Genomic DNA, 23,319 nt, shown 5'->3' with positions numbered 1-23,319 from the left:
AAGCACCTGTTCCTGGTTATTGGGGTCGAGTTTTATTCCCAATTCCTTCTGGTGTTTCCACCCTAATAAACTTGACCCCTCCTTTGTTACATAAACCTTCCCTACTGTGTGCCTGTCTTTAAACGAAATTCTCCTTCTTACCATCCCCTCCAATGGTATGGGTACCCTGTTGTAACCCGTGGGAGCTGTATCAGCTGTTTCTAGTATGAGATTATGTTTTGCAAACTTCTCGTAGAACCCGTCTTTATCTACTAGAGTGAATGGGGAGCATGAGTCCGCATACATCTTAAACGTTTCCCCATCCAGTCCTATTTCACATGTGGGGTACTGTGTATGTTCATCCTTGCTTTCATTTTCGACTTGAAAAATGAAATTTTTCTCTTCATCTTCATCCCCCACTCTGTTTTCTACTACATGAACCTTATTGGAACTCACATTGCACACTTTTGAAAAATGTCCTTTCCTATTGCACTTCCTGCATATTACATTACGGGCTGGGCAGGGCCAATTGTTTGCTAAGTGATTGTGATTTCCGCACCTAAAGCACTTCAGGCCTTCCCCTCTATTACTTACGCTCTCTTTATTCCTATTCTCAACTTTACATACTGCCTCCCCATTCGCGGTGTCTTTCACTGCTCCTTTCTCTCTTGCTCCCTCCGAAACTTTCATTTCTCTCATACACTGTGCAGTATGTTCCAGCCCCTTAGCTATGCTAATGGCTTCCTCCAAGTCTGGATTTCTAGTGAGCAGTTCTTCCTGAACCTTCTCCTCAGTAGTGCATCTCACCAATTGGTCTCTAATAAGCGAGTCCGTAAGCGCCCCAAACTCACATGTGGCTGCCATGCCCCTCAATACCGCTATGTAAGATGACACCTTTTCCTCTTTCCTTTGTACCCTTTTAAAGAATTTGTGTCTTTCCAACACCACATTTATTTCTACTTTGAAATGTGCTTCTAGTTTCCTTAAGGTATATTCATACACATCCACCCCTTCATCTTCTCCGCTCCCTTCATCATCTACCTGTCTACCTGTTATATCCTCAAAAACTTTCCTTCCTTGTATACCCAGATTATGCAAAAGAATATGTTGCTTCCTTAGGTTAGAAAAATTCCCACCTCCTATAGCTAGTAGATAGGACTTGAAAATACCTTCCCATCTTTTCCACGGAATTTCTGGTTCCCCCAGCTAATTAAGAAATGGAGGCGGCTGACTCATCCCTGCACCTGCCATACTTCTGAATGCGTAACTCACTGTCTTACTTCCAAGTACAGGCACTCCAACTGTTTCCTTAAGTCACTGGAACAACTGCCACAATTACACTGTGATTATTAATAAAGACACCATCCTGAATGTAAATACTGTTTAGTCCTCTTTCTCTGCCTGTATTTCCACTTTTTTTTTCTTAAACCCTGAGTAACCTGAAATCTCTTCCCTTATTTCCACAAGGACAGTCCTCTTTCCTTGTTTGGTGTTTTTCCCATCGTTCCTCTGTGATGCTATGACGAGTCCTTCCTTTGGCAGCCTGAAGAACACGAGTCTGTGAGGAAGTTACTGCTCCTGAGGTGAATACTTATTACTGCTTTCCTTGGATTTCCTTTTACAAACTGCTCCGTCCATCGGCAGCTTCCCTAAACCTCGTTCCGCCCCCTCCTCACACAGCGCACGTAAGACGAGGGGGTGTACTGCTCGCGCCTGCCTCCGCTCACCCAACGTTTTTTTTAATTGCGCTCACTGTCCGTATACCGTACCACTCCACACGGAGACTTCCGATGTCAGGCACTTCACGTAAGCCGCGCGGCCAACTATCATCAGCTGACTAAGTTCTTCGAGGCTGCTTTGTGTCACCAGGGTTAGAACGGGGGAAAGAGGGGGGGGGGGTTGTGAACGATTGTGTGCCCCCTCACCAAGTTGATATTCAATCCCGCTTGGGAGCCTTTGTACGCTGCTGTGCTACAGCGATCGCTGTTCTCTGCCTCTACGCTGCTGTGGTACGCTCACCCGGTTCCCTGACCTCCACGCTACCTCAGGGCTCGCGACCACCACAATGTCCGTGCCTGTTGCTCCTCTTGAATACAACGCCCGCTGTAACACCACAGTTGTCAATTTTTCAGTTCCTCTCCATGGTCCCCTCGCAACAGTACAAGGCCATATACATTTACATATGCCCATAAACCACCGCAGCTGGCGTTATTTCAATTACATTCACCGCTCCAATGCTGTCCTGACCCAGTCATTCACCACTTTGTAGGGGTTAATTAAATTCAGTCTCTCCCCCACTTCTTATCTCCTCACCACCATCGAAGCCAGGTGTCAGGATACCGTAAGAAAGCTTCTTCCTCCCGGAGCCTTCCTATGCTCCCTTCAAGCCAGTAAGTCGAAGTTTCTACAGGGGAAGATGCAGCGCCGTCCCTGTCACAGCTCCAGTCATCCTCGTCGCCATCTGAAGTAAGTACACGCTTTATCTTTTAACTTGGTTATCTTTATTCAAGTCAAAGGTTAACTGCATCCTCTGCTTACTGGCCAACTATCAACAAGTGAAGACAACCTCGTCAACATTCCAAGGCTGCCTTCCTGTCAACATTCTGAACGTTACCATTGAGCAGTAGAATGTGGGGGTGGCAGGAATGTACCATGTGCTAAGTTATAACACATATGCATCTGGTTTGGAGGGAGTGCTCCATCTTGATGATTTGTGGTACAAGGGGGCATTGTGGTAGTTGTAGTGCAGGCCTCACACCCACAAACAGGACAACCTTGGTAACTGGCTACCTACATGTAAGTTTTTTTGGTGTACTATGATGCCTGCCACATGCTTCATGGTGGTTGGTGAGTGCCACATCCTGCTCAGGGGTGTGACAGGGGTGCCTGGTGGGAGTTGTAGTGCAGGTCTCCCAGCCCCAAACAGCCCTCCCTGTGAAGATGGCTCCCTACCTGTAAGTTTGGTTGTTGCACTACAATGGCTGCCACATGCTTCTGGGTGGGTGGGGAGTGTTCCATCTTGCTAAGCTGGGGAACAAGGATACATGGTGTTAGTAGTAGTATAGGCCTCCCAGCCCCAAACAGCCCTCCCTATGAGGATGGCTACCTACCTGTAAGTTTGGTTGTTGTACTACAATGGCTGCCACATGCTTCTGGGGGGAGTGCCGCACCCTGCTCAGTGGTGGGACAGGAGGCCTGGTGTGAGTTGTAGTGCAGGCCTCCCAGCCCCAAACAGCCCTCCCTGTGAAGATGGCTACCTACCTGTAAGTTTGGTTGTTGTACTACAATGGCTGCCACATGCTTCTGGGTCGGTGGGGCATGCTCCACCTTGCTAAGCTGGGGAACAAGGCGGCATGGTGGGAGTAGTAGTAGTGCAGGCCTCCCAGCCCCAAACAGCCCTCCATGTGAGGATGGCTACCTACCTGTAAGTTTGGTTGTTGTACTACAATGGCTGCCACATGCTTCTGGGGGAGTGCCAAATCCTGGTCAAGGGTGGGACAGGGGTGCCTGGTGGGAGTTGTAGTGCAGGCCTCCCAGCCTCAAACAGCCCTCCCTGTGAAGATGGCTACTTACCTGTAAGTTTGGTTGTTGTACTACAATGGCGGCCGCATGCTTCTGGGGGGAGTGCTCCATCCTGCTCATGGGTGGGACAGGGGTGCCTGGTGGGAGTTGTAGTACAGTCCTCCCACCCCCAAACAGCCCTCCCTGGGAGATGGCTAAATACCTGTTAGATGAAGGTAAACAATGCAATGGCTGCCACATGCTTCTGGGGGGGGTGGGTAGTGCTCCATCCTGCTCAGGGGTGGGACAGGGATGCCTGGCGGGAGTTGTTGTGCAGGCCTCCCACCCCCAAACAGCCCTCCCAGGGAAGATGGCAACCTATCTGTTAGGTGAGTGGGAACCATACAATGGCTGGCACATGCTTCTGGGTGGGGGTAGTGCTACATCCTGCTCAGGGGTGGAATGGGGGGCCTGTTGGGAGTTGTAGTGCTGGTTGTCTGGACACGTACAACCCTGTAAATGTTGGCTACCTTTGGGGTGATTCAGATAGAGTGAATGTTACATCTGTGGGACATGTGCTGGATATTGTGGTGCATTTGAATATACTTGGGCCTCTGAGATGTAGCTTTGTAGTTTTACTGGACAGTACATAGCAGTGTAATAGTCTACATTTGTTTGTACTTACCAGCCTGCACTTCCCCGGCTATTCCTGTGAGACTCTCTGGATGCAGTATGGCAAGCACCTTCTCCTCCCATGCAGTGAATGTTCTTGGTGGAATGGGAGGGCCACGGCCAGTCTTCTGAGCTAGCTCACTGTTCTTGTTCCTCTTTTCTTTCACAACCCTCTTCAAGTCATGCCACCCCTTCATGATTTCATTTTTTGAGCGCGGGGTGGTCCCTACTGCATTGACCTTATCGACTATCCTTGCCCACATTTGTGCTCTTGTGGCTAATAGTGTCTGTTGGACCAGGCTACCAGACACTTGTTGTTCTACTCTGATTATCTCATCTGCCATGACTGTCAACTCACTCTCTGTGAATTTGGGCATTTTCTGTGGTGCCATGGTGTGTGATGTACAAGGGGGTTAGAGGTGCAGGGGTGTAAGTGGTGGGGGTGGGGATGATGTGTATGGTGTGTGATGTGCATAGGGGTTAGAGGTGCAGGTATGTAAGTGGTGGTGGTGGTGCTGTGTGTGGTGTGAGTAGTGATGGAGTGTTGTTTTGCCTCTCCTTTCAGCTGTGGTGTTTGTCCCTTTACTTCTGGAGTATTGCAAGGATTGTGTTCAGGGAAGGGGCTGGTTTTATACTCAGCCATGTGGGTGTGTTAAAATGGGGTATTGCTGTCAGGTGGGTTGTGCTGGGATTTTCTTTTTTTTGTAGTTGCCATGTGAGTGTGTCATTGGGGTGTGTTAGGTGTTTTTGGGGGCAGGGCTAGTTTGCTGTGTGCACTTTGTGGCCTTGTTGTGAGTTTTTTCTGTCGGCCGCCATATTTGTCACGGAGCATCCACATCGGTGGCTATGCTACAGCTCTTACGCCGGCACTCCCATTCATCACTGTTTGTGATCGCCGCGGTCGGAAACAGCGGAATGTACCACGGTCATATCAGGGATATCCTAATTTTCCGTACGGTCTTTCCGCTTTCCTGGCGGATTTTCCGCCGCAAATCTGACCGCCGCGGACGGATTTTAGCCTTCCCCGCCCGCTACAGGCGGTTTTTCGTTGCCTTGTTCCACCGCGGTCTGATTTTTTGGGCAGTTGACCCTGCCAACTGTATCAATACGTGACTGAATGCACTCATGTGGCCGGCCATTTGTTGGATCCTATATTTTCAAATTTGGGTTCATTAATAGTGTCTCCTGTGGTGTGGTCCGACCACTTTCTGGTCTCCTTTTCAGTAAAATTGCCAGGGAAACCGGCCCTGAAATGTGCTTGCCCGGTGATGAAACGTCCTTGGCATAAATTGAATGTTAGCCAATTCTCGGATTCGTTGGTAAGTTCAACACCTCAGTCTTCCCCTAATATAGAGGCCGCCGATCTTCTTTTCCAGGATTGGCTGACCTCAGCATTAGATACTTGCATTCTGGCAAAACTGAGCTCAAAGAAGAAACAAGGGCCATCTAATCCGTGGTTTACTGAAACCTTAGGGAAAGCAAAAAAGGTTTGTAAGCAATTGGAGCGAACCTGGAGGCATGCTTATGAGTTAGAAGCAAAAAATAACTATTGCGCCGCTATTAAGTCGTACCATAGGTTGATTCGGAAAGCAAGAGCTAATTATATTGCCAACAAATTTTTGGAGAGTAAAAACCCGCCCAAAATGATTTTCTCCCTTCTTAGACAAATGCAACATTCTAATGTGAAAGCGGACCACCCTGTCTCGTCTAATGCTCAGTGCGATAAACTTGCAGATTTCTTTGTGCAAAAGGTGGAGACCATTTATAATAATCTTCCAACTGTCAGCCAGCACGTAGTGAGTATTAACACTGCGCCAGTACCTAAAGGGGAGGATCGGTTGGTCGCCCCTGCATCAACATTGGGCTTTTTTTCTCCTCTTACGATAGCTGAGATGGAATCATTATGCCGTAAGATTAAATCAGGTTCTCCAGTCGATCCTTTGAGACCTGACCAACTGAGCTTGGTCTTTTCATCTGTGCTCCCAGTGGTCAGGGATTTGATTAATTTATCGCTGTCCATGGCTTCTTTGCCCGCTTCATGGAAACATGCAAAAGTGATTCCTCTATTAAAAAAAGCATCTCTGGAGCCTTCAGAGCCTGGAAATTTTCGTCCAATTTCTCAACTTCCTTTTTTAGCCAAAGTCACCGAATGCTATGTCAATTCCGCCATGGTGGAATTTGTAGAGAAGAATAAAATCCTTGACCCCTCACAAAATGGTTTCCGTCCCCGCTACAGTACCGAGTCGGCTCTGTTGGCCGTGATTGAGGATATTCGTGGTAATCTGGATGTCGGGAACTCGGTGGCCTTTATTCTATTGGATTTAAGTGCCGCTTTTGACACTGTTTCGCATGACATCCTTTTGGGTAGACTACGCGATATTGGGGTCAGGGGTTCGGCGCTCTCTTGGCTCGGTTCTTTCTTGGAAAATAGGACCTTTCAAGTGGCTGTCCCTCCATACCATTCGCAGGTGCATGCTATTAAGTATGGGGTTCCGCAGGGCTCAATATTGAGCCCAGCACTGTTTAACATCTATGTTCAGCCCCTAGCAGTGGTTGCTAAAAGTAGAGTGTTGTTGTTGGTATCTTATGCCGATGACACCCAGTTAGTCATTGCTTTTTCAAAGAATTGTAGAAACAACCTTCTCAAATTTAAAGAGGATTTATTAGCTATCTCAGATTGGATGACAACCAACTGCTTGCAGCTTAATGCTGCCAAATCAGAAATTCTTGTGCTAGGGAAAGACAGTGCCACTGCCTAAAGAGGCGGTCAAGAATCTAGGCTTTTGGATAGACAGGGATCTTTCCTTTGATACACAGTCCACAGTCCTTGCAGGGGTCTGTTTTGGACTCCTGAGGGGGTTGAAGCCCCTGCTTGGATACTTCGAACCAGATATCCGCCAAACTATTCTCCAGGGCACAATTCTGTCCAGGTTGGATTATGGCAATTCCCTTTATTTGGGGGCCAATAAATCGTGTATTTCTCGCCTCCAACGCATTCAAAATGCGGCTGCTCGGGCGTTGCTAGCACTTCCTAAATCTTGCTTGGTTTCTAATCTTTTACCCAAACTGCACTGGTTGCCTATAGCCAAAAGAATTCAGTTTAAGTCCTTGTGTATAGCTCATAAAATTCTGGCGCAACAAGGCCCTCCTATCCTGGGTGATATGCTTGTTCAGTATATCCCGAATCACCCCCTTCACTCCGCTAACTCGGGCCTCGTCTGCACTCCTCGTTTTCAAAGAGTCAGAGCTGGTGGACGTTCTTTTAAAGTCCAGGCAGCCCTTCTGTGGAATTCCCTCCTGACTTCTATTAGAGGTTTGCAGAATCATATGATATTTTGCAAGGCCTTGAAGACCTGGCTTTTCCCTGAGTAATTCTGGTTTGTGTTAATTGGAGTAGTCTCTGCACTTGTTCTTCTGGGTAGCGCTGGGACGCCCCATCACTGGGGCAGCTATGCGCTGTATAAATCTTTTAATAATAAATAATAATAATTGTACCGCTGGTTTTTCCACGGTACCGGCGGGTGGTTGATTTCCGCTACCATGGCAGTCGGGGTGGTTTTCCGACCGCCATCCTAATAGACCCCTAAATGAGAGAAGGTATTGCCTAGAGGGTTTGTGAAAAGAGAAAACAGAGATGACCAAGTACTAATATTGGGGGACTCAAAGGGATGTGGGTGTCGAAAGTTAGATTCCATGCCTCTACAGAAAATGGGCATTCAGACAAATAAAGGGAGAAACATTTCACTCTATTGAGTGGAGTGCACACAACACAGGTTAAAAACAATCATTTAAGGGTGGTATGTGAAAGGATTTGAGTAAGGTGTTTGGAGATAAAACATTCAAGAATTTTAGATAGGAAAGGCAACTTTGAAGTCTGTTGGATGGTAGCAAAGGGGCTGCTGAAAGCTTTTTTCTATAGAGGTAGCACAGTATAAGTGCCAGATATAAGAGAATGATTAGATTAAGTGGTTAAGCTGATGAAAGCTTCGAATAAGAGAGCAAGGGCTTTGAGAAGACTCAGTCAGTGTATTGGGAATCAGCAAATGGGATCCCAGTGAACATAATAGCTGAAGAGTTTGACATTAGAAGGTGAGCTCAGAGAAAATGAACAAATAGAGTTTTCTGCAAGTTGCTGTTGTCTCTAAATTGAAATACCCAGGGCCAAACTCAAAATCTAAAGCAGCCCTTGCAAAAATGTTAATTCCAGACCCCATCCCCTTATTCCCTGTCTCTTTCTGCACTCGCTTTCCACCCCTCAATTCTGTCTCTCTCCTTCGCTCCCTTCTCTTTGTCTGTCTCCCTCTCTTTCTCTCTCTCTCATATTCACCCACCTCTCTCTCTCTCTCTAATTAAGCCTCCACTGTGCTTATATTAATTAACCTTGTGTTGGACTTGGCCCTTTCTGCTAGGTCATCCCCAAACATTTTGCCTTCCTTCTACCGTTTGCTGAATTCATTCATGTTGGCCTTGGGACTCTGTGCACATTACCACTAATAACAAGTTCTAAAGTGCTTTTTCTCTCTCCTTATGACATGGTAGAATTGGATTATACCCAAATGGCATATTAAATGTACTTATAAATCCATAGTGAAGAGTACAATATGTACTCAGGGCCTGTAAATGAAATTCTACCAGTGGGCCTGCAGCACTGGTTGTGCCACCCACTTAAGTAGCACTTTAAACATGCCTCAGGCCTGCCATTGCAGAGCCTGTGCATGCAGTTTAAACTGACATTTGTTTTTATTTGTTTACAGTTTGCTGAGATAATATAGGCTTTAGGCCGATGAATACAAAAAAATTAAAGCATACAAAATGATCATTAACATAAAACATGCACAAAAGATTCCCCACATCCCACCACCCAACAGCTAGTCCCAGAATTCTCAGTGAACAAGAGTTCAAGTCTGCACCTTATCTCCACATGTATTGGCCCCATAGGTTCAAATCTGTTCTTCAACACAAAAGTTAATGGTGTTGATAGGCTCCAGAGTAATTCCCCTATAGTCTGCCCACCTCTTCCAGATTTCCAGATGTGTCTGGGGGCATCCGCTTGCCTGAAACACTGCAATCTCATACCACATGCAGTGGTCTCAACCCTGGTTCCACACTGTCAGGGAAGAGGCACGGTCTGTGTTGCTCGAATATGAATTTACCTTGAAAAAAAGAAAGACAAGAGGCGTTTGGCAAAACAGGAACAATTGGTTTAATAAATGCAGTGGCTGGGAGAGAAGGCAACAGAGTCAGGGCCTGAAGACAGTCTCGAAGCACATTGGTATCGGCAATGATTTTATACATGAAGTGACAGAAAACGATTTGTGCATTCCTTCGGAGACAAAAATTTGGGCCTAGGCACGGGGTAATAAATCTGGTTGTTTAATAAGAAGCGCAGGTGGGCTCGACCTTGCTCAGACTCAACCCAGGACCAATGGATATTTGTCCAGTTTTCCAGCATGGAGAGCACATGATCACTGCGTGTAGTGTGCATGCTGTGTTCTAATTGGCTGTGTGTTCCTAACTTATTGTGGCATCTGACCTTATGGTGTTTTTAAGAACATGCACCCCTCTGGTCAAACGTGTTTTATTGGGGCCAATCTACTGAGACCATTGCGGTGTCTCTGCCTATCTGTGGGATCGATCTGGGTTTTCCTGTTCGCGCACTTGTCTAAGGCTTATGGCCTTAGACAAGGCATTACAGGTGGCTTAGGGGGGCCACCTGTAATCTCTCAATTAGTTGCTTCAAGCCTAGGTCACAGAGCCTGTCTGACCACATATTTCTGACTTGAGGGAGAGGTCATATCAGGTGAATTCAACAATGGAGATGCAAGTTCCTTATTATACGTACATATATCACAGAGTACATCGACATCGTATTTATCAATAATAAAATCTGCTTTCCATGCCTTAGCCATATCTCTCTTCAGCAAAGTTAATCCCAGGAATAGGTGTGCCTGTCCATTTCTATTACTGCTGATTCCATCTGTGACATATAAAAGAATCAATCTTGGGCCAAGTGGAATGGTCCAGGAGAGAACCTCACTAAGACAGAAGGTCACTCCCCACCCAAAATGGTTCAATACTGTACAGCTCCAAACCATGTGCAGAAACGTGCTGTCTTCCATCTGGCAATGTAGCCATGATGGAGAGCTCAGCATCCGCATGTGCCACAGACGATATCCTGGGTAGTAAGTAATATGGAGGTATTTGAGTTGGTTAAGGTGAAGACGAGCTGAAATGGCCACCTTCCCGGGTGCTCTCAAAGCGTCAGATCAGTCACCATCATCTAAAGTGAAAATATCCATCTCCCATGAACTTTTAAGGGCAGAGAGCTTGTTTGTGCTGTGCAATACCAATGATTAGTGATTTTGTGAGCCCTTAGGTCTCCTAAGAGGAGCTTGCTTTCCAGCAGCTTGAATTCTGGAAGTGTTTCAAGATGCCTAATGTAAGATGCCGTTTTCAATGATTGCACAGTGCGGACAAGCATCCGGCACTGTGCAATCATCCCAAACAGCTCACTATCTTGCGTACTGCGAAGTGCTCTTGGCGTAGCTACACGTAGCGCTACTATGCAAACTACGCCCCGGGTTTTAATTTAAGATCCCTTTACTATCCCATTTCCCAAAACCTTCCAGTCTAGCCACCTGCTGCAATGCTGTTCCATGCCACAGTGACGTCCACTCAATTAGCTTTCCTCACCACTCCATACACCGCAGAAAACTCTGTCATATATTTTGGATCACTTGATTCAGCAGGGGAGAGAATTGACCTATGCTTTCCCATAAAGATAGCCCAACAAGGGGTTAGCACTCATTGCGCATTTTTCTGCCACATTTGCCGGGTCCCCATGGAGATCTTGCCACCACTCATTGATTATCATTAATTGTGAGACGGAGTAGTAGGAGAACATGTCCGCAGTCGCGATGCCTCCACTATGGGTAGATTAAAAGCATCTGGTGAGTGCAATGTGAGGGGTACCGCCATTCCAGACAACCCCAAAATGATGGAGGTGATCTGTCTTAACCAGCATTTGGGGATGGTATATGGATAATTTTGTAGCTAATACAATAGTCTGGGCAGGGAGCCCAACCTAAATATGGCTACCCATCAGGGATATTGGAAGAAGCAACCATGGTCTCACCACTTCCTTCACCTGAGCTACTGTGGTTCAATATTCCTCGACCATGATCACTTTGTACCCGGTAACAGATACAACCCCAGATACTAAAGGGCAAATTTACAAGCCCCTTATGCCAGATTTGCGCAGCTGTTGCGTCACTTTTGTGACGCAGCGGCAGCGCAAAGCCAGCGACATGCTGTGGGCTATTTACAACATGACGCATCTAGGGAGATGCATCACGTTGTAAAGCCCTGCGCCACATGTGGGCGTTCCTGCACAGGGGGGGGGCGTTCCGGCGCAGGAACGCCTCCGAAAAGTGGCTGAGTGAAATCTACAAGATTTCACTCAGTCACTTTTAAGGCCATGCTGCGTCAAAACCCTGTGCCTGCTTGAAGCAGGCGTAAGGATTGACGCAGCATGTTAGGGATAGGGGCACCCCGAGCCCTGCTGGAGCTGTGTCACGCTTGCGATGCAACTCTAGCAATGCACCACCTTTCCGCGGGGGAGATGCGACACGCATCTGCCCATCCGTGCACCACGGTGCGCCTCATTGTAAATGCGGCGCATCAGTGGTGGCGCACGGGTGGGCAGATGCGTCGCAACTCTTCTGGCGCATCCCTGCTGATTAGCAGAGATGTGCCAGAAGTAGTAAATCTGCCCCTTAATGCCTCCCTCCACCGACTGTAGGCCCGGCACCCAGGTGGTAGATCTGGCATACCCATTCAGGGGGAAGACAATGGATTTTGAATTGTTCATAAAGAGGTCTGAGATTTCACTTAAGATTTACATGATTTTGAGTGGGCGTGGTCCCGAGGCCCTTGGACCTGTCATGAAAAACAAAATGTCATCTGCATATAAGGCTATCTGGTCTGAGCACTCCGGGCTCCACTCAAAACCCTGCACCTGGGCACCCATACTGACCCACACCACCAGGGGCTCAACAACCAATGCAAACAACAATGGGTAGGGAGAGATGGCACTCCTGGTGTGTCCCCCACTGTATAGGAAACATCGCTGATATGCAGCCTGCTACTCACACTGTCGTCCTCAAATCAATTTATAACAGTTAGATGTAAGAAAGGAACCTGGGACCGAAATGTTGTCTCCGGAGTAGTCCCAACTAACAGAATCAAATGCCTTGTCCATATCAGCTGAGAGCACCTCCACCAGCCTCCCCAGTTATCCGGCAAGAGCAAGGGCATTTGAGACACACCAGATAATATGTCATATGGCTTGGCCCAGCATTAAGCCTACATGATCTGGGTTGATCAAATCTGGAATATAAGGAATCAGTCTATTAGCGAGAGCTTTGGCAAGGAGCATCCCCTCCACGTCAGGAGGGATATCGGATGATAGGAGGAATGTTCATCTGGTGGGCGGCCCGAGTAGGGGAATAGCACTATTTCCATATGACACCAATCTAGAGGAAGTATCACCACATCCACAGATAGGATATAAGTTTATAAAGCGCTCGATTGCCATGGCGTCTTGGCACTGGTGAGTGTGGAAGTGGTGCAATCTACATTGTGAGGACTATATTGAAGCGTGAAATGCTTCTAGAAAATGTCTCCCAAGTTTTGGCATGAAGGCTTTAAAAAATTCACCTGGCAGTCTATTCAGGTCCTTGACTGACTGGAGCCTCGACAAATCTATTGTGATATAGGTTTCTGAACAGCCCCTCATCTAGATGACCATGTGCCATGTGTAGAACTGCCTCTATGGGTAAAGCACCCACAAAGTTGACCACCTTGGCTAAGATGTTTATGTCTGTCACTCTGTGCATCTATGTGACAGGTACATGAAAATAGTCCAGTTGACAGAGGCACTCATATGTCATGGAAAAGTAGGTGTAACCTGATCCTGTTGGATAGTGAGTCCCAGGATGGCCACCATGGTGGAAAGTTTGGATCTAGTTGGTTCTGGCACACCCCGTGCATGTGCCATCTGTAAATTTGCAAGTCCATGACATCATTCCAGTCCTCCCCAATCAGTGACAAGCCACTAGGGAGTTCTCCCCACAGACATACACCTCATAGTGTGATGACTTTGGTGTAAAGGGTGCCCGTGACCACTGTGTATCTGCCAAGGCGATCTGACCTGGTCTTAATCGGCTGGAAGGGCACATTCCACTGTATCAGAATGCATGTGCGTGTGAACTTTCTTATAAATCCTGGGTAAAAACCTGGATGTAGCCATATCTAGCTAGAAATGGGGCTTTTTTTCAAAGGGGATGAGTCTCTTATAACTTCAGAACAGGAGCGGCCCTTGCAGGTTTTGCGGGCAGCGTGGGGCAAGAGTTGACAGACAACAAAGAGGAAAACTTCAATAAAAAAATGAAAACCACTTGCCTTGCATTTACTGCATCGCCGGCTTATCCCCCGTGCCTCCTGCCCACCCCACCAGCATCAGAATGTGTGCCCCCAATCTCTTAGCATACTTCAGGACTGCTCCACACTTAACCTTGTGAAGAACTGATCGAAAATTCCATGACATAACACATACTTGTCCCAGGGGGTCGTCAGGTCCCAGAGTACTCATAATATGTTGGGTGCATATGGCGGTGTCGCTGGGTACAAATGTGAGTAATGGTGAGTGGTGAGTCTGTGCCTAAAACGTTGTTCAACTAGAAAAAACTCCCCCTGAACGTAACCCCTCCCACATACTTCACCAAACAGGTAGTACCTATCCTGGACAGCGAAAACATGGGGCCTCAACGGGGATTCTAGTGGTCACGTCCAATGGATCCCCATTCCCCATAAAGAGTGATCACTAGAGATGAACCAACTACTGTCTCTAGTGTTGACAATCAGACATATGGCCATCCACACAGCTACAAACATGGTGTAATATTACAAATTCCTGGTGTCTTCCGGGTGCAGCATTGAGGAATGATGGAGTATATCCCATAGATCTCCCTTGACCCATCATCATGCGTCACTGTCTCATCTGCTGCTGCACCAAGAACATCGGGACCTGTTGCATCACTAATTACTTAGGGCAGACTCTTCCATTGCCCTGCGATGAGTATGAGTCGAGACATGGCAAAGTGTGAGGTTTTAAAGCCACTTTCTCGTCAGTCCGGAAGAAGACCTCCTGAAGAGGTAGGTTTGTGAAACAAAGATCACTCTTAAGTGTGCCTCGTACAGTAGCATGTATTGAAACTTGTGTTCGCAAAGACTTTGTTTGACAGCAACAAAGGACTGGTGCTGCTGCAGTACCTTCTTTGTATAATCAGGGAATATCATGATGGAAGAGGCTTAGTACGTGATCTTATCTTACAAAGCATGCAAATCTATGTGTCACGTCTCTGTCCATGTAATTTAGGATTGATGCAAACACTGCTCTTGGTCTTGCCCTGGGGGAAGTTTCTTGACCAGCATTTGTATCGGATCAAGCTACGGAAATGCATTTAGATCCCTAAGTCGTTGTTTAAGTCCGCCCCATGTATTGAGAGCAAACACAAAGGAACACTTTAAAATGAAAGCATTTCTGTTGGCTTACCTGTGAGATACCGTTAGTGGTGCCACGTTCCCTCTAAAAGGAACGAGTAAGCGGGACGTGCAGGGCATCAAATAACATGAAGTGAACAGCAGCGGCTTGTGACAGGGCAGTTGGTGTTGTGAGCTCAGTCTCCCGTCCCCTTACCATGCCCACGATCACACGTGGTAGAACGCTATATTTCCTCACCTGCTCTTCATTATCAAAGTAGAAGGATGCACCCCTCTGTTTATGTACCCTCAATACCTTTACACCCCTGTTCTTGAGGATTAGGGGCATGGGCATCCGCGGGGGGGGGCAAGGAGGGGTGCTTGCCCCCCCTGGAGTTCCGGTCCTTGTCCCCCCCCCCCTGCAGACGCCCTTGCTTTTACAGATGCTGTTTGTCTGTAATTCTGGGCCCTGCAGGGAGCAGAGCTGTTCCCTGCCAGAGGCCTCAACTCCCTGATGAGGGAGGGGGGGTGCCTCGCACTCATCCTCGCAGCCCCTCCCGCCCATTGTGATTCTGTCTGTGGCTCATTATCACATACAGAATGACAATGGCCAGTTTGGGCTGCTAAGGCATACTTCCCACCCTGAACATATATAGCCCTTAGGTTAAAACAGAGGTATTCAAACGGTGGGGCGCGCCCCCCTGGGAGTCCATGGCTGCATTCCCAGGGGTGCGCGAATGCGTCTTCAACTAGTTGTTATTTTTCACAAAGTGTGTGGAGCGCTTTGCTTGGGAGAACCTGATTTCAAGTTAGCACAACAGAGTGTCCCCCCCTATAAACGGAATGGCAGTGTGTGTGTCCTTCAGTGTGCCCCCCAGGCAGGGGAGCCACAGCGTGCAACAGCCCTAGAGTTGAGTGCCACTTGGAGGCACCATCCCTCTGTATGCAAAATTGCCATCAGCCACCAAAGAACCCCCCCTTGCAAGGCCGCTCGTAAACAAAGCTGCCTTGCTAACAACCTGCTCTATGTCTAAGTGTGTGGCCGATCCCGCCGATCGTGGCGAGGCTTGAAGGCTCGCACTCCTGCACGCACAATACTGGTGTGTGAGCGCCGAAACTCCTGCACTCACAATACTGGTGTGTGTGCGCCGAAACTCCTGCACGCACAATACTGGTGTTTGAACTCCTGCACTCACAATACTGGTGTGTGAGCGCCGAAACTCCTGCACTCACAATACTGTTGTGTGAGCGCCAAAACTCCTGCACTCACAATACTGGTGTGTGAGCGTCAAAACTCCTGCACGCACAATACTGGTGTTTGAACTCCTGCACTCACAATACTGGTGTGTGAGCGCCGAAGCTCCTCCACTCACAATACTGGTGTGTGAGTGCCGAAACTCCTGCACACACAATACTGGTGTTTGAACTCCTGCACTCACAATACTGGTGTGTGAGCGCCGAAACTCCTGCACGCACAATACTGGTGTGTGAGCGCCGAAACTCCTGCACGCACAATACTGGTGTGTGAGCGTCAAAACTCCTGCACGCACAATACTGGTGTTTGAACTCCTGCAAGGTTGCCTGGGGGGGGGGTTGCGCAGCAGCCCTCCTAAAAGGGCGGCCGCCTTAGTGCCACAGGAAGGCACTGGAGGCACCGGTCTAGTCCCTGGGCCACGGTCAGGGATGAAGTCCGGCTGACCCACTTCCGGGAAAGGGGGAGGGGACAAGGGTATTTAGGCTTTCCCCTCGCGATGTTCGCCCTCTTGTCCCTCGACGTCTCGCCTTGCCCACCCCTCCGCTTACCCGGCAGCCGGAGGTACAAGGAGTGAGGGGGGGTTAGGTTTTCTAACATGTTATTTTGTGTTGCAGGAGGAGTTACAGGGCGATCCAGAGTCTGCAGATACCAAGGGGTACTTCATGCAGCAGCACAGCGTGGTGCTAAGCCAGGATACCCAGGGATGTCTTAGCGTTGTCCCCTGGAAGAACTACGGCGCCCCGTTAGTCCTTTAGTGTCTGAGCAACCGGGTGCTGCCATAATACGCTCCGGCCACCTCTTTCGGGGGGGCGTGAGTAAGCAAGTGGACTGGTGGTCCACGGATGGGAGGGGTGTCCCCTCCCAAGATTTGGTATGCACCAATTGGCGACTGCCACGGTGTAATTTAGGCTTATCAGACGGGCAGGCGGCATAGGGGTTGGCCTGCCCTGGGATCGCCTGTAAGATAACCCACCATGTTTGCATATTGGTTATGCTAATAAACCTGCAGCAATATTTCTCCACTTACAAAAGTGTTGTGTGGTTTATTGATGTATTATGTGTGTTATGTGACTACAGTTGCCGATATTGGCACTATGCACTCACAATACTGGTGTATGAGCGCCAAAACTCCTGCACGCACAATACTGGTGTGTGCGCGCCGAAACTCCTGCACGCACAATACTGGTGTGTGAGCGCCGAAACTCGGGACATGAAGGAGGGGCAGCGCTATCTCCACTGCCGTCCTGAAACCTCGGAAGGCTGCATTACACTACCGCAGTCGAGCCCCAGAGCCCCTGAGAAACACTGCCAGCCTCATCCCCAAGGTACCGGGGTGCTATGGGCCCAGAGGGTGATGGTGGCACGTTCAATACAGCTGAAGCCCTTGATTTTATGAGACGCAACACGAGCAGCCTTCACTGTATTGTGCAGCGCCTCATGTTCTGTGCTCTGTTCACCTGGATTGGGATTGGAAAGGTGAGCAGTAGGGGATGTGAAAGAACAGTAGTGTGCACGTGTGCGCTGTCCGCGGGGTTTCCCACCCTTCACACCACCAACTATGAAAGATAGATCAGTAAAAGGATAGATTGATGAGTGAAAGGGTGGATGATGGGCGAGTGAATGGGTGGATGGATGAGTGAAAGGATGGCTTGGGTTAAAGGGTAAATGGTTGGATGGATGAGTGAGTGAATGGATGGATTGGTGGAAGAGTGGATGGATAAGGATGATGGATGGATTGGGTGATGGGTGGATGGATGAGTGAAATGATGGATGTAAAAATAGACGTTGGATAGGTTTGCAAATGGTTGAAAAGGTTTGGATATGGATGGGAACACAGTTGGAAGGACAGAATGAATGGTGAAAGACTGAATGGTAGATGAAAACACTAATAGATAACAGAAAGTACATTTGAAATGGTAGCTGTCAGGGGTTTGATGGAAGGATGAATGACTGGGGAGGGTTATGATGACTTACTTTGCGTTCTTGGTCCCATAAGAGCTTTAGTTCAAAGTGGGAGGTATTTCACTTTTCTGGCTACTCCCTTGCCTATGTATTACTGTTCTGTATTTGCTGTGTGCTTATGTGTGGGATCCATGCATCATACATACGACATTTTGAGTGACACCCAACTACTACTTGAATGTTACACTAGTAATTGTAAATGTTTGCATGCTTTGTTTTAGGTGTAAGGTTTTAGGGAGCGCCTCATGGTGCCATAAGCTGTGCTTTAGATGTATATTGTGTTTGTAACAATAGGCAAGGTGTCAAAAATAAACTATTAATAGTGTCTCGTCAGTGCCTTCTTTAAGAAAGCTGCAGGGAAAAGCACCTTTGTGACTTCCGTCAGCTAGTGCAACCTTGAGAAGCCCCCATAAGCAAAGTCAGATTCCGTATTTTAGGTTCCACTTGCTGAAACACCCATAATGCGTTCCCTGCAGTGGGTTCATCACAGCAGTCCTCCCTTTAGTTCACCTATGCGTGCCGCTTTTTATCTCACAATGGCACTCAGATATGAGATGCTAGTAACAAAGTCTATCCGAGCAGATCTTCCTGAGCACTTCTCGCACCATACATGTCTGCTCAAGACCATGAGTTATAAACAAAACATCAGACTGACTAACCCAGTGCAGTAACCATAGAAATAGATTATTATCATATGAAATACCTCAAAAAGACCTGCACAGTTGCTCAAAGCTGTGCGCATACCAAAAAAACGTGAAGTGCACGATTGCCTCAACTTGATATAAACTTATTCTGACTTGTATTTAAGTGGTTGTCTATTTACTTACTTTTATACTATCGTGCAACTTCCTCTGATGTTTCTGTAAAACGTACCTTTTGTCCTGAATTTTCGTCCTGAATCTTGACCCTTTGTCCTGAATTTTTACACTTACCATCCTGAATTTGCAGCCACGTCAGTTGGTCACCCTACATTAACTGGTGAGTTCACTTCGGGCGCAGCGTTCACACATGACGTCACCAAAAGTACAGAGTTCACCCAAACGTGTCTGCAAAGCATTCACCAACGCATCCATGGTACTTACAGTGTGAAACGCTGGGATGCGCAGATCTGGACAGGACTGAAGCCCAGAAGCTTGACTGAAGCACGCACCTCCACTAGCAGGGAAATGACACGCTACAAGCCGCGCAGGAACCATGAGCCTCCTCCCCCGCCACAAACGTTCTGCTCAGCCCCCATTCCAGAACAGGGATTTCTCAAGAAATCTTCTGCATGTGGGGGGCCCTTTTGTTGCCGATCTTCATCTCACATTGAAGTGACCCCTCAGCCAGGGCTTTAAATGGGCCGGGTCCCCCGGGTCGCAGAGGACGTTGCAACAGGTCCTTATCGGGCTCTAACGTCATGCCCTTTATTCTGACATAAACACTGATCGATTTCTAAATAATGAATGTAAAAAGGCAATCCATGTAAGCGATTTAGTTCTTCTTTTTTGTTTGATGTTTTAATATTTCATTCCCTTAGAGCGTTAAGGATTTCCCGGAGGTTGTGTTTCTGTATTTTTTCCGTGTAGCATATTACGCTTGTAAAGCGCCTACTTTGATCTGAGCCACCACCAGGTGCTAAGAACGAGCCATGGTTGAATGCTAAGCATCCGAGAATTTGATTTTTATGACCCCTTCTGAGAGGCCCAGAATCAGCCCGAGTCAGCCCGCCTCTGAACGGTTTCAGCGACCCACCCTTTGTTTTCTTTTAGACTGGTGCCAGCGAGGTGATATTCTTGCCTGAAAGCAGGGATTTCACCTAAGCACTTGATGTGTTGTGAATGTGAGCGTGGGGTGAGAGTGGTAAGGTGTGCACAGCAGGGGAAAAGGGATGGCCAGTGCAGGTGACGCTTTTCTTTTGTTTAGGAATTTTTTCTGGCGTCATAGCCCAGGGTTTGCTGTCTGTGCACTTGTATAGATGCGTATTCCATACAAGTGCACAGACAGCAAACCCTGGGCTATGACGCCAGCAGGAATTACTTTACAAAGGAAAAGCGTCACCTGCACTGCCATCCCTTTCCCCCTGCTGTCTGTGCACTTGTATGGAATACACATCCACGGCGCTGCTCACCAGATGAATGATGAACAGGGCCATGGATCTGTCTCTTTTTGCATCCAAGGGCACCGACGAAGAAGTAGAGGAGGCCCTGGCAAGAAGAAACCAGGAGACATTTGACCTACATCTATCTACACAGTGAGACCTTCTGGAGGGGCCGGATGCCAGGACGACAGTGCTGCTGATCAGCCCGACTCCACCGAATAGTATCAGAAGAGCAGGCAGCAGTTTTTAAGTAAGTTCCAGTAACGTTAATGCATTCTACAGCATCAGCAGTACCTACTGGCTGCATATCTAGGTTACTCTAAGTGAACGGTGTTCTAGACTTACATGCATGGAAATGTCAAGGACAGTTCCCTCCGAATATGCAAATGTAGTGTAAGCTCGTAGTGTTCAGCTTTTGGGGTGCCAGGGGGTAACTTAAGGGTTCAGGTTGGGTGTGTGTTTTAGGGTGCCAGGGAGTAATTTTAGGGTTCAGGGTGGGTATGGGTTTTGGGGTACCAGGGGGGTAATTTTAGGGCTCAGGGCGGGTATGGGTTTTAAGGGGCAAGGGGGGTAATTTTAGGGTTCAGTGCGGGTATGGGTTTTGAGGGGCAGGGGTAATTTTAGGTTTCAGGGTGGGTATGGGTTTTGGAGTGCCAGGGGGATAATGTTAGGGTTCATGGGGGGTATGGGTTTTGGGGTACCAGGGGGTAATTTTAGGGTCCTGGTGGGTATGGGTTTTGGGGTGCCAGGGGGTAATTTTAGGGTTCCTGGGGGGTATGGGTGTTGGTGTACCGGGGGTAATTTTAGGGTTCAGTGTGGGTATGGGTTTTGAGGTAACAGGGGTGTAATTTTAGGGTTCAGGGTGGGTATGGGTTTTGGGATGCAAGGGGGGGACATTTTAGGGTTCAGGGCAGGTATGGGTTTTGGAGTGACAGGGGGGGTAACTTTAGGGTTCACGGTGGGTATGGGTTTTGGGGTGCAAGGGGGGGGACATTTTAGGGTTCAGGGCGGGTATGGGTTTTGGGGTGCCAGGGGGACAATTTTAGGGGTGAGGGCGGGTATGGGTTATGGGTTTTGGGGTGCCAGGGGGACAATTTTAGGGATCAGGGAATGTATGAGTTTTAAGGGGCCAGGGGGTAATTTTAGGGTTCATGTGTGCTCTAATTGTTGTCCAGTTTCAAATACAGAATTCACTACTTTTTTTTCTCAGCTTGGCCTGAGCATTACCCGATCCTGATTGTCTGCCATTTTAGCCCTGCCCCTATTGATTAACATTAGGCACGCCCCTTCATTTGCCAGGTTAGCCCCCCCCTGGAAAAAGTTCTGCGGACGCCCATGATGAGGGGCACAGTGGCATGGTTTGCTACTTACGCCACTACAAAAGGCCAGGAGGGGGCAATGCTCTTTTGTTTTAGCATCCTAATTTCCTAGAATGGTCAGTGAGCCTATAAGATTCAGGTGTTGTGTCATGGAGGGGTTTTTAGGTGCCTTGCATCACTCCACACTGTAGTTCTTCTCCTAGGCTCATGGGGAATGTCTTAGGGTGAGTTGTGTGTATTTTTTTGGTAATAGTCAGCCTTACACTATTTTGGAAATATGGGTGTTTAAAGTTCCTGTGTATCAGTTAAATATTGCCAAATCATGGACATACAGTTATGGTTTCATTTATTTTACCTTTGATAAAGTAATAGATACTTAGAAAGTGTTCAATTGCTCAGAATAATCATGGTTGAAATAGACTTGTCTTCTTCGGATCCACTCTATGGTGCGGCCTTGGATGATAATGAAAGAAATACTTGATCTGGTGGAAGGCCTGCCTGCTCTTTACATCCTTCTACCGGTGACTGGGCCGGTTACAGGCATCTGCATGACTACTGAAGTTACAAAGGCCCTTTGCAAGTGATGATAGAGGATTACCCTCTGGACGCTGCAATGGCTTTGTTTTGACTCTACATCGGCCTATTTATTTGATGCAAATGTTTAATTATCCCCCTGTCTTAGGTATGGCCAGACTGCCTCACTCGTCATTTAACTGGAAAGAAATAAAACAACTAATAATACATATATAGATGGTGGCGGGGGGTTGCGCCCATCTCCCAGTCATTGCTCTGTTGCTGTCTTGGGATGCCATTCACATGTTGGCTCACTCACACACAGCCCCTCCAGCCATGGGCTTGAAGCCAGTGTAAATCATATTTTGATTAGCCCCCTGCACAACCGTTCCGTGTTCGCCGCGCCAGGCAATGTGAGTGACCGCGGTTTTCACGATTGGTTTCTGTATCCACTGGCGAAGAAGTCCGTCTACAGTCACCGCCGCTACACACCAGCACCCCAGGGAACTCGTATGTGGCAAGCACGTGGCGGGGCTGGGGCCAACAGCTCTGTATAATAAAGATCAGGGCAGCTATTAAAAAAACAATATCAATGACGTTTCAAGTTTAATTTATTTTAAACCAATGGCCTTAAGGTAAACTGTAATGAACCCCCTAATCAGGCACAACTCTTACGGATTGTAAGACTGCTTCAGCTGCTGCCTGCGCTCCCAGAGATCATTTTGTGAATATCTATTACTCCTTATCAAGGACTCACATCTGGCAGAATTCTGTATTGAATTGTTCTGAATTGAGAATGTACACGCGCAGGGTGCCATAAAACGAATATATCCTAATATATAAGTTTTATTTATTGAATTTAATAATATCTGGGCAGAAGCCAATAGTTAAACTTCTTGATGAGTTTCTACAGATCCAGTTTCCAGAACCTTAGAAGACAAGGAGGCAATCCACTCCATCTGTACCTTACAAACAGACAACAGTGCACCGATCTCTGCTCCAGATGTAAGACAATCAGCATAAATCAGCAGAATTCACAATCTAAGATGCTGGCCGTGTTCCTTGGTAACATGCTATGCCATACATATACTACTGCTTTCTCATACGTATTCCGTGGTCTCTCTTTGCTGTCCATGGCACCAAGACACTAGGGTGTATATTTACAAGCCCCCATCGCCACCACAAAGTGGCAATACGGACTTCTCCTTCTTTACAAGGCAGCGTAAAGCCACGTAACGTGGCTTAACGCTCAACACTGACTTGTAAATAAGGCACTCTTTTACACTGTACTTAGCGTGAAAGGAGAGAGCAATTGGTGTTGCGGTGGGTGTTCCGCCACAACACCCATTGATTTTGACGTTACTCCCTATTTACAAGGGTGGCGTAAATAGGAAGCAGCGCCGAAATTGGGACCAAGGAAAACCTGGTCTTAAACAGGCGAAACAAGGAACAATGCTTTATTTCTCCTCGTTTTTGCTGATTCCTTGTGTGCTGCG

Source organism: Triturus cristatus, chromosome 5_1 (assembly GCF_964204655.1).
Source record: "Triturus cristatus chromosome 5_1, aTriCri1.1, whole genome shotgun sequence".
NCBI lineage: Eukaryota > Metazoa > Chordata > Amphibia > Caudata > Salamandridae > Triturus > Triturus cristatus.
The sequence above is the reverse complement of the archived record's forward strand: the minus strand, read 5'-3'. Positions refer to the sequence as shown.